Source organism: Sarcophilus harrisii, chromosome 4 (genome assembly GCF_902635505.1).
Source record: "Sarcophilus harrisii chromosome 4, mSarHar1.11, whole genome shotgun sequence".
Lineage (NCBI taxonomy): Eukaryota > Metazoa > Chordata > Mammalia > Dasyuromorphia > Dasyuridae > Sarcophilus > Sarcophilus harrisii.
In genome coordinates, this window is record NC_045429.1 from 70,672,498 (window position 1) to 70,685,645 (window position 13,148).

Sequence of the window (13,148 nt, forward strand, 5' to 3'; positions counted from 1 at the left end):
TGCCGCATTCTGCATTGCCGAGGCAGAGGCACGATTTTTATTGAGTTACCAGGGACGGGGCAACCGTGAAAAAGTGAAACCAGTTCTATAAGTTCTAGAAGACTGAGCCGCACCCAAGGGGCGGAGCGTCCGGGGGGCGGGTTGCGGAGGCGTGGCTCCGCCGTAGATTTACGGGCGGAGTGGGGGAAAGGTTAAAGGCCCTCGGAGGACTGGGGCGCCATTGGAGGCGGGCGGAGGGGGGAGGCCAGATCGGGCTTCGGGTTGGCTGGCGGCTTGTCCGTCAGGGCCGGGGCTGGGACTCGGTTTGCTTCCTCCCTTCAGGGTCGGGAGCGGAAGATGGCGGCCGCTGACCTGGCGGCGCCCGCCCGGGAGGGGGCCTAGCCTCGCCGCCTCCGCCCTCCTGCGGAGCAGAGCTATGCGGCCCGCGGAGGCGGAGGAGGGGGCGGAGCAGGAAGAGGTGGGCGGAGCCTCCGCCGGGAGCCCGCCGCTAAGCAGGTAGCCTCCCCCCTTTCCTCTAAGACCTGACGCGGCCCTCGCCAAGGCCCGCCCCCAACCTTAGTGGGTGGAGCGGGCCCTCCCCCTCTCCTCGGACACCGCCGGGGAGACCCTTCCTGCGGCCTTCCCCTGCCTCGATCATCCCTCGCTGGTTCTTCCCCTTCACCACCCAAGGGGAGAGGTAGATGCGGTTATCATCGTCCCCATTCTACAGATGAGGGAATTGAGGCCAACGGAGGTGAAAGGTCACACACTAAGCGTCTGAGCTGCGTTTGAACTCAGATCCCTGTGGGTGGTGCTCCCCTGCCTAGCAACCCACGGAGGGCCACCCTTCGCGTGAAGCACACAGGAAATGGGGTCAGCAAACGAATAGTCACTAATGATCTCCCGGAGCTTCTGTTAAAGGCAGGCTTTTTATACAACCCCGTTTCCGAGTTGCTGCTGTTATTATCCCCATTTTACAGCTTTGGAAACTGAGGCAGCAGATTAAATTACTTGACCCGGGGTCAGCCAGCTGGGCTTGAGAGGACACGGGCACTCAGACCTTCTTGATCCCGGGCCCAGCGCTGAGCGCGGCGCATCTTTAGCGCCTCGCACCCAGCGCCGGCGAGCACTTCAGTACTTTATCTAGTTTTTAGAAAAATTGCATGCGTCGGTCAAGCGTCTGGTGAGAGAGGGAGTCCCTTGACCAAGGTCCCCGCCTGTGAAGTGTCAGCCACAGGATTTGAATCTGGCAGACCCAGGTGCCGTTCTCCGCCCAATTCACCAAGATCCCTCAGCAGGCATCTATCTGGGGGCAACAGAACCAAGCTAGGAGGAGCTGAGTTCAAATCCTGCCAGACTTGACTTTTACTAGCTGTGTGACCCTAGGCAAGTTACTTAAATCCCATTAGTCTGCCAAAAATCTAAGGGCATATCCGGACTCGGAGTCCCCAAGGAGCTCACGCTATCTTATTTAATTAAAAATTCATTCACCTGGTAAGACCTACAAAACAACCCAACTTTCCTCTACCAGACAAGTAACGGAGCACAGTTGGCAAGTCAGAAAGGACTATCTTCCTCCAAAGGACCTGGTTGCACTGGAGATTTACTCTGCTCCCTTTGGCTGGGAGTGACCAAGTTTTCCTGAAGTCTTCCAGATGGTTCAGGCCAAGTTATTTGCAGTAACTAGTCATGATGTGGGGCCGCACAGTGAAGTCTCACTGTGGGAGCAGTGGCTCTGCTGCCAGGCTTCTAGTATACCCCGAGGATGCCCGTGCCTCACCATGCACCAGACTACTCAAGTCTTGTGCAGACCTTTCTGCCTGCACCCCACGGTGGGGTTCACAATTAGATTGTCAGCTTGAAAGCAAGGATCGTCTCCCCTTCCATCCCACCTGCCTTGGGCACTGGAACTCACCAGATTAAACTCGAGTCAGTGAGAGGTCAGTGACATACAAATACTAGATGCTTAGTTCAGAATGATCAGCCCAATATGGGTTCTTTGATACTTTGAACAAGCTGTGCTTTTGTTCCTGTGTTACATATTCCAACGGATTGCATTTCCCGTATGTCTTCTCATCTTGTAAGGTGCTTCTTCAGGTGCCCTTTTAGATTCTGCCTCAAGATGATGCTTCCAGCAGCTGGGAGACTTGGAGGGGTACCCGCGCATCAGGTTGTCTGTCCGTTTGATTGTGTTCAAGAATTCAGGGCTAAGTGAGACTTCACATGTTACCCTAAATCAACGCCAAGTTCCAGAAAAAGAAGGTGATTAACCAAATCCTGGTCATCCCAGAGACTAGTAAGTGGAAAGAGCGCTCTCATTTGTAGTCTCACCTTCTGACCGCACAAAGAGCCCTTCTCCACAGCTCAGATGACCAGCTTACTTCCTTTTGGTCATCCATAGCCTTAATATCATCCCTCCTTGTATGCTACTGTTTGTCAGTAGCATGCAACAGCCTACTTACTCTCACTGTACATCTTTCTCTTACTTTGGGGGTTTCTCCTGAGATCGTGGTAGTTCACTTTTTTTAGTCAAAAAGCAATATCAGAATATTAGTGTCACGGAGATGGCTTTTGTCGGTGGTAAAATGTTCAGTACAGTGCTTAATCTAATAAACACTGCTTGATTAAAAGTGGGATACATATTTATGTGTGTATATAATATATGCATATATATGCTGAATTATTATTTTAATAAAAATGTGAAAAAACAATAATGAATATGATAATTGCGATAAAAGAAGCAGAGTAGGACAGAGGAAGAAACATGGCATTTGGAGTCAGGCCCTGGGTTTAATTCCTCCATTTGCTTTAATATCTGGGTAACTTTGGATGAATCGTCTTGATGAGGTCCTGAATGGCTGGTATGGTTGGCAGAGATAAACTGAAGCCTTCATAAGATTGTTCCCTGGGGCAGACAGGAAAAAGGCTCTGATAGAGATCTGTTTAGCTCAGGGTTCCCCCCTCTGTGGAGGTCATCCATTCAGAAAAACAAGTTAGTCAAGTCCCGAGGCTAAATTTTGCCTATAAATCAGCTTGTGGCCCATGCCATGGAGGCTGCCACAGCTTTCTGCCTCATGGTACTTTTCCCTTATCCCCCATGACACATGGTGTCTCTCCTTTCAAGCCCACTTCTCCTTCTTAGAGCTGACTCTTAGGGGTGCTAAGTTCCTTTTAGGATTTATCTTGCCAGCTAAGGGCATGCCCCAACCTCATGGCGGATTTCCTTTCTCCTGGTAAATATCAAGTTCCACCAGGGAACTTGCCCCTTCCATCACTGATTATTAAAACCCCTTTCCTTGTTAAGTGCTCTCCCATACTATTTCACATTTTTCTTTCTTCGTGTCTGTTGTTGCTCTTCATCACCCATATCAATCCCACCTCCTTCAGTCTTTAGTTTCCTCTTCTCTAAAATGAAGGTAGTTGAATCTAAAGACCTCTGAGTTCCCTTCAGTTCTAAATCTAAGATCTCAAGGTTGTAACATTGCTTCCCAGTAGCTCAGTTTCTTCACTTTTAGAACAGGAGTGATAGTATCTACAGAACTGACCTCACGGGGTTATTTTGAAGCACAAATGAGATTATTTATGTAAAGCATATGGCCAACTCTGTAAATGTCAGCTATAGGGTTGTATGAGCTTTCAAGTAGTTCCTAAGTTATCCATAAGTTTTTTAAATAATGTATTTTAAGTAAAATATATCTATCTCAGGAGACATAGTTTAAAACAAACAAAAAGAAACAATATAGATCTAATATATTCAGTGAGATAGGTACTTGTCTCTGCTTTAGGAATAGGGTACCTTAAAGAGGGATCTGGTTTTTAAAAAATAACATTAGTATTTATAGTTTGATAATAATGTTATTCTGCCATGCCCTTTTTTCTTTTGACCATATCAATACTCATTTGACCAATAATTTTTTCTCTGTAATACTCAGCCCTTAGAATAAATTTTCGTAATAGTTCTCACTTAAGTAATATTATGTACCACAGAGACTTGACAACAGTATGGGGAACTAGTGGGGCATTTTTAGCTTAAGAAATATACTGATACTTATCACAGTACAATTTTAGGCTACACAACAGAGGGTGAGTACCATTCTAAGAATGGTGAGCTGAAATCTGACAACCACCAAAAGATAGAAAATGTTTTTATTGAGTATTACAAATGTACAAATCTTATAGTATAATAGGAAGCTTGAAAATGGCAGTAGCAGCCAAGAATGGTATAGTATTAGATTTGGGCTTTTCTTTTGACCTCCTAGAATTTCTTGTGATTCCTATACTTCTCTATCTCTGTTTTACTATTTTTATCCCTTCTCCTAGCTCCCAGATGTCTCAGAAAACATAGACCCCTGAGGATGATACATAGTAGCTTAGTTTTTGATCTTTGTGCAGTATAGATAGAAAATGATCACATCTGAAATTAGAGATTTGATGCAGGTTTAATGTTACATGTTCTGTATTATTTGTGGTTAATGGGAATTAGAATTTAGAATGTTCCATTTTAAAATAATAAAATTGATGTTTTAAAAATCACTGCAAAGCTATTAAAAATCTTTAAAAATCATTGCAATTACTGAAAAAAAAAACCTCATCTTTCAAAATTTAAGCAGAACTTGGAACATTGGGAACAATTTGTTCAGAAATTTTTAATTAATGGAAAGTTTAAGCATTCTGTTCTAGGGAAACTTTCTAGACACTGTTTAAATGGAAGAATAAGAAGGTTTCTGAATATGATTGCTGGACAGTATATAAAACCTGTCTACCAGCAGCAGCATGATTGAATTGAAGGCAAAATTGGGGTACTTCATTATGTATTAGTCTTAAATATTTATTTTAAGTAATGATCTTTCCATAAAAAGAATTTAGGATGCAAACTTAATAGAAGATAAAAATGCCTGAATAGATCTATCCCTACTGTTTCATGGTATAAGAATTCCTTTAAAAATCTTCATATTGAACCATACTTAGGATTCTGTCTCTGTTAGTGGCACCAAGAAGTAGTGTATGGAGACAGTTATCTTCTATAACAATAACTTAAGAAAGTGAACTTTGTGTTTTTACTAGAATATTCTGATTCCCTGAAGAATCATTTATTATTAGATTCATTTATCTGTTGATTTAATATGTTTCCTGAAAAGATTCAGCTTTGAAGGGTGGGTTCCTTCCTATAAAAGTTGTCTCCTGCCAGAATTTCACTTGTCCTTTCAATTCATGGGACCCAGAAGTAGAAAAACCAATTGTACCACTCTGTAAAAATTTTACAATCTCTAATTCTACTTGTAATGCCTGTTGGATTAGTTGATTTATCATTAAATATTTATAATTAATTAGTTATTATATCAACTATTTCACTGAATGACATTTAGAAATCAATTCTCCAGTCTTCATTAGGAAATCATCAGAATTTAAGATATAGGGATTTTTTTTCATCCATCAGTAGAATCTATATAAAGGAATTATTCACTGAAAAAAATTTCCCTGTGCCAAAAATAAGTTTTGTCTTCCTTGCTAAAGTGCAATAGTTTCTTTAGAAGTCAAGGCCTATAGGCATTCCTGAGTCTCTAGTTGTATATCCATTTTCTGCTTTTATTAGCAGGAATTTTTAAAAATAGGATTGTAGATTTAGAGTGGAAGAGACTTTAGAGCTGATTAAGACCATCTCAGCTAGGAAACTGGGCCTTCCAAAGAGACTTGTCCAAGGTTACCGTGTAAAAGTTGGGATTTCATCATGGTTCCTCTGACTCTAAACTCAGAACCATTTCCACTATACCATAGCTTCCTTTAGATTTTTTAGATAACTATTTGTTACAGGAGCCACCTGCTAGTGGCTGCTGGGATCTAATACTGACCATCAGAATAGATCCCTTCATGTGAGAGGATGATAAGGATACAAGGTGACTGAGAGAAGTTGCATTCTCTGACCTCCCTTCTCTTGCCTCCAATTTATTTCATTCTCAATCCACAAGCAACTTCTGTGTCAGTAAAGGTTGATTTGCAATTCCTTCAAGTGTGTTATGATTCACAGCATTGGGGGCTTTTGAAGAATCCACCTGCCTCTTCATGGTGCAGTCCCCTTTCACCTTTTATAGGCTTTTTGGGTTTCACACTTAGGTATGGTCCTTAACACTTCTTCATATAAATTAGCATCAAAAGGGAATCTTCCTTTTCCTCTGGGGAAAATAGCCTTTGAAATGAGTTGAACATATTAAATCATTTTCTTTAAGATGAGTTGGAGATTTCTTTGCCAGACCCATTATTTTAATTTTGATAAAAGCCAAACAACTCAGAAATAAATGTTTCATAGCATTTTTCTGTAACTGGAGTAGGTCAAATTTTATTACAACCAAATCAAATCAAAAGATTTTGTTGAATTGACTATTGCTTTAAATCAGTAGGCTGATGAATGCTATGGACTTTTCTTGTTATATGTTGTAGTCAGGTGATCATCTGTTAATTATATACATGACAATAAGTAACAAGAGTGAAAACTAATAGGTAGTATAGCCACCATTTTCATCATCATTATTATAGCTCTTTTTGTCTAGAGTTCCTACATTTTTCTACCTTTTCTCTTTTTTTTATCAAACCTTCCAAAAAATTTTTTAAATGACTGATTTAAATTTAATATCTTCCTCTAGTCTTTGGATGAAATGCTAATGAAAGTAAAATTGCCACAATGGGAAGCCACTAGAGTATTAGAAGATTCAAATTGAATAATTAGCTTCTGAATAATCTCTCCTTGATTGTTTTGAGTGTTGTTGGAAATTAAGTGGACCCTCAGTGGGGGAAATGACAATTTTATATGGAAGCTGTCATGGAATTTGACATGTAAAACTGCCCTTTCATAGCCTGATTTTTTTAAAACTTTTGAGGAGACTTACCCTGTTGGAAAACAAAACATTGAACACAAGTTGACCAAAGCAATTGAAAGCAAAATTCAAGTTCTGGATTCTATTCCTCAAATAGTTGCTCACTTAAAAGCAATTAATGTTTAGATTGTTAAAGGCAGAAGGTGAATGTTTGTGGAAACAGATTTTCTGATAGATAGCTACAGTTTTCTGTGGATTCTTGGTTTGGTTGCATTTGGTAGATAGTAGCCATAAGAAAAAAAGAAAATGTACCAAAAAACTTGTCATCAGAAGGGAAAAACTTCCTGAAATGTGAGGGCATTTGGCACTAGAATGTGATGGTAGCATTAAGGAAAATTACAATCTATATTCGAAGATATGTGTTTGTAGTTATTGTTCATTTGTTTTAGTTGTGACTAACTCTTTTTGTCCCTATTAGGAATTTTTCAAAAAAGACACTTGTAATTTGCTATTTCCTTCTCCAAATCAGTTTAATTGTTTGATGGTTAGTATTCATTTTGATTGTAATATTCATTTGATATTATTCATTTTATTTTAGTATTACTTGAGAGACAGGAAATAAGGGACTAATATTATTCAAGATTTATTTTAGTATTCAGGATTGTGTCTTGATATGTAAGCTTGATTTAACCGTGTTCAATTTATTTTGTAATTGTTCTCAGCATATTGCCTTTGAGATCAGTTGTATTGATTGCTACTCACATGAATACCAGAAATCATGCCAGGACTTGATAAATATATATACAAGTCTGAAAAAATTAAAAATCATTTTGTAAAATCCCTATGCTTTGGGCAGCTAGGTGGTGCAGGTCCTTAGGAGGCCCTGAGTTCAAATTTGGTCTCAGACACTTAACACTTCCTAGCTGTATGACCCTGGGAAAGTCACTTAACCCCAATTGCCTCAGCCCACCTCCCCCCCCCAAAAAAAAATCTTTATTCTTTAAATTCTTAGTTTATATGATTTTCCTAAATAAATTTTAAAATATGAATTTGAAAACATGTAGATGAGTTACTTAAAAATCCTATTGGTTATAGTTAATATGCTAATGTCTTAATTATTTTGAGTGTGAGAAGAACATATTTAAGTAATCAAAGCATCAGTGATTAAATTAGTTAACATCTCCATCCTCCAATTATATTGTAAGCTCTTTGAGAGGAAATCTTTGGCAAAAATACACATATGTGTTGTATTATGATCCCTTGTGCCAAACACTGGACTGGTATACATAGTCATTTAAATAGTATTTTGTTGAATAAAAAAAAGAAGAAAAAAGTATAGAGTATTGTTATTCTAACAAACTTAAATTAATATGGCTTAACAGGGTGTTTACATGACTACAGATTAGAGGAATAGGCTAGGGTTTTAATATGATTAGTAAGTTGACTTGAACTTAACTTTCTCCTACTCCCCAAATACAGTACAGACTTTTATACAGTGTCTGTCTCTCTCTCTCTCTCTCGCTCTCGCTCTCGCCTCTCTCTCTTTGTCTCTCTCTCATCTGTTTCACTCTCATAATAATGAGATGAATACTGCTGGGATGAAGCTTTCTGCCTTTAGTTATCCCATTCACTGTCAAACATTTAGCTTTGCTGTCTTGGTAGCTAGAGAGTTGAAAAATAGAAGCAAATTTCATTTGTTCCTTCTTTTTTCCTAGGGTTACTTGCCCAGGAATGGACCTCCAAAGGATCCTTTCTATTGATTCTGATTAGCAACTGGCTGGAGCAGAGATACAGGACATCTATTTGGTGTCAAAGATCATAAATCAATATATTGATTTACTTTAGCATATAATTAAAAATCATGTTTTAGAGCCCCTGAAGAATCCGAATACTTTTAAGGATAATAAAAATGTAAAAGAAAAGGTTTCTGCTGCTGAGCATTCTAGATCTGCAAGGACTATTTGTTGCTACTCAGAAAATTGTTTGCAAAAATCAATCTGGATGAATAATCTGGAATATCTTGGGAGAGAAATTTATTAACAAATCTCTTTTAAGACCATTGGAGAAGTATAGAACTGAAATATAATGGAAATTTGAAGAAATAAGAATAAAATTAAATTAGTATGAAAACAGGAATAGCTCTTTATGGTATGGAGGAAGAAGTTGGAAATTTTTCTTACTAATTTCTTACTACTCATGTAATTCTAAAATAAAAGGTGAATATTCTTATCCTTGTGCCTATTTCACTTTAAAAGCAAAATTGTTACTTTCAGTTGAATTCTTTAAGTGTTGCTCTTCCATTTTTCTGGTTTTTCACAGGGCTTACTACATGCATGATAATTTTACTACATGAATGATAGTGCTTATGCTATATATAGTAGTACCTACACCAAGAGGGCATATTTGACTTGGGAGGCATGATACTTTGCTTTCTAGTAGCTTAGTTTGTAAAGACAGGGAAAATATATGTACATGAACCATTCAGGAAGTCTACTGAGCATTTTAAGTACAAAGTTATATATAGGAAATATATATATATATATATATATATATATATATAGTTATATATAACTATATAGGAAATATATATAGAAAAAAATGCAACAAGAGTTGAAAAAGATAGAGCTTGATATAGGAGAGTAGACAAGGAAATCCTTGTAGAGAGGTCTACATAAGCTAGATCCTGAAGGAAAGATACAGTTGGGATAAAGAAAAAATAAGGAGAAAGTTTTAATGTGTGCAAAAGTGAAGGTAGGAATATAACATGTTTTCAAAAGACAGTGAGAAAATCGTCCTAGCTGATACAAAGGTCCACTTTGAAGAATAATGGGATTGCTTCAATAGAATCAGATTATAGAGGGTTTTAAATTCTAGACTAGAGTTTGAACTTTATTCAATGTTTTCCCTCCATACAGTGACTGGTACCTGAAATGAGGATGCCTCAAATCCATCCTGTAAGGATGTAAGTCACTGTGGCTTCCCAAGAAAAGCCCAAAACATCTACCAAGTCCAGCAGTAGCACAGAATGGATGTAGAAGTGGGCTGGCAGTCAGTTGGTGACACCCAGGACTCAGCAGAAGAACGTTCTGAAGTTGTAAACCTGTGTTCTAAAAGGGGGAATCATAAATCCAGCCTCCAGCTCAAAGAACAAGAAAAGTTTTCTCCATCCTTTAGATTGTCCTGCAACTCTGCAGGACCCTCAGATAAGCAAGAACTCCCCGTGGAACTGCAGTGTGAAGATGGGGAAACTTATGAAGCCTGCAACCAGAAATGGTGCAAAGCCACCACAGGGATTTCTGTCAACTCCAGTACTAACTTTGACTTACAGTGTGAAGGTGAAGACTTAGAACTGTCTTTCTCTGATAGCCCAGAAGAAGCTCAGGGAGCGCTTAGCGAGGATGATGACCGCGTTGACACATTTGATGAAGACTTTGAACCTGTCTCCAGAGAAGCCTTCCTTTACAGATGTAGGAAGTGTGGCACATCTTTCCAGGATCTAGCTAGATTACAGGAGCACAGGGAGATCCACATAGCTGAACATCCCTACCGCTGCCCCGTCTGTGGCAAAGAGTTCTGTGCTGCTAATTTGCGCATGCACAAGTTGATTCACTCTAGTGATAGGCCACATAAGTGTCCTGAATGTGACAAAGGATTCATTGGTACGGCGGATGTATGACGACATCTACGAAATGTTCACAAGATTGAACACACCAAGGTGGCCTTAGGAAACGATACTATGAAGATCTCCTGGTCTGCAAATTACCAAAATGAGCATGAGGCTGATCCAGATAAGCAGAGTTCAGAGGGCCAGAAGCCAAGAGGGGAGGAGCTCAGACCTTATGTCTGTCAGGCCTGTGGTAAGGGGTTTTGTAAACCAAACCTACTTAACAAACACAAAGTAATTCACCGGCAGGAAAAACCATACCTATGTCAGGAATGTGGCAGGGCCTTTATCCAGCTGTTTAGGTTGAAAAGGCATCAGCAGACACACTCAGGAGAAGAGCGTCCTTTCTACTGTGATGAGTGTGGTGGGACCTTCACCTGATTATCATCGCTACAGTGGCATCAACATATTCACACTGGAGAGAAGCCATATACTTGTATTTATTGTGGTCATTCCTTCACTGAATCAGGCACTATGAGGAGGCATGAATGTACACACAAAGTGGGAAAAGATTAGAGGCTGTATTACCACCTTGTTTTTTTCATATAAACCAAGATCTGTTCTCTAGGACAAACTTTCCAAACTATTCACTAGAAACTTAGTCTAACACCTCTTCCTTACTGTACTCCATCTCCCACTCATATTTATGGGTGCCATTTTTGTCTTGGAAATGGTCCAATAATTTCTGCCAAAAAAAAAAAAAAGCCTCATCCAGGATTGAAACTTACATTTCTATCCATAGGCAAAAGTAATAAAAAAATACCATTTTTTACTGATTTTTGTCAGTTTGTATTGGACAGGATTCCTTCCAAAAGACTTATTGTTCTAATTTGGGATTTTTACAAAGATATATCTGACTAGTCTTTAAAGGCCCATAACAGCCTTCTATACAGTTCTGTGTTTAAAACTTCAAGTACAGCCTTCCTGTAGCCTACATTATTGAGAATCTGGGTCATCTTTGTCACCTCCATTTTTTTTTAATGAAAGATATATTTTGGGGGAAAAAAAAAGTATGTTGTAAAATCATATCCTTAATAAACTGGCCAATAATTGCTACCTTTTGTGTGGCTGAATTTGCATATTTAAAGTAATTGATATTTGTCTGGAAATTTTTGAATTCAACTTAATTTATCAGTGCCCATAAATGAGATGGCAATATGATTATTTGAGGAGAATTCACTTCCCCCCCTTGAATATGAACTACATTAGTCTCATCTTCAGATTAAGAATTATCAGTATTAATGATTTCTGAAAGATATGTAAGGATCTAAGTTGTTTTTAATCCTTAAAAATAACTTATTAATCAATAATCATTTATTAAGCATATAAGATATGCACTGATTGAATGGAAGAATCCAAGGGGAGGGGAAGATTCCAACAGTTACAGGACTAGGAAGGGCCATCTACAAAAGCTCTCTGAGCTAAGTCTTGCTAAGGTTCCTATGAAAGGAAAGGGGAGGAAAATGAATATTCCAGACACAAAGGACATCCAAAGACACAGAAATGAAAAATGGAATATATTTGGCAGGAATAGTTAATTAGGTTATTGTGACCATGTGGCCAGACCATAGTCTATTTGGAGAGGAGTAATGTATGGTATGGAAGTCATCCATCATCCTTTATTGGTCAGTATCTAAAGACAATCCACAAGTATAACAATGGAATTTCAGAACAAGAAGCTGAAGGGAGTACTAGTATGTTTTCATCCATTTTTCAGCTGTCTCAGATTTGGAAAAGGGGTATATGTAGCTTCTGATTTATTCCCAGTTATTTTCCTGTTACGTAATGATGCACTTGCATCTCTCAAAAATGGTGTACTCATTCCAAAGAAATCTCCCTTACCTTGTTGTTGTTCTCTTTGCAGCATTTACCTTCTATTTAGATTAAACAGGAAAGCATGTATTAAGGGCCTGTCTGTCAGGTATTTTGGATACGAATTTAAAGAAACAATCCTAACTTTCAAAGAATTTGCATTCAAACAGAGGAGACTACAAATACACATATAAATAAATTAAATATAGAAAATAAAGACAAAGTTAAAATCAAAATAGTTTAGGAAGAAAGTTATTAACAATTGGAGATGAGTAAAGCTGTTATCTAGAAGGTCATAGTTAAACCGCATCTAAGGCAGAGGGGAATTCTGTGTGTTGGAGGTGAGGAAGGAAGTATATTCCAGGTACGAAAACGTGCATGCAAAGGTGCAGAGATAGGAGATGGAGTGTTATGAGGGATACAGAATATAGGAAGTGTGAAGTAATGTAAAATAAGGCCAGATTGACAGGTTTTAAAGGCTAAGCCAAGGAGTTTATATTTAACATGGAGACATAGGCAACCACTAGAGTTTAATGAATAGGAGAATGACATGTTCAGATTGAACCTTAAGGAATATTATCTTGCCAGCCTTATGGAGGATGGATTAAAACAAGCCAGACTAATTAGGCCATTTCAATAAGAAAGGTTATGGAAACCAAAACTTAGGCCATGACTACAGTGTGGCTAAAAAGGTTAAGATAAGATATGAAAGATGCTTTGGAAATAGAAAGCCACAATTAGCAACTGATTAAATATATGAATTGAAGGAAAATGAGTCATGGATAATGCCAAGGTTGTAAACTTGGGAGTTGGATAGTTTGGTGTTTGCTTGAACAAAAATAAGGAAGTGTGGAATAGAGGTTGATTTAGGGAGGCAGGGGACA

The 13,148-nt window shown here is 38.8% G+C and overlaps 1 pseudogene; it reads left to right on the forward strand.

Annotated features, from left to right (window-relative positions):
- The first annotated feature begins 207 nt into the window (after positions 1–207).
- Positions 208–11,508, forward strand: LOC105750622 (annotated as a pseudogene).
- Positions 11,509–13,148: the final 1,640 nt, after the last annotated feature.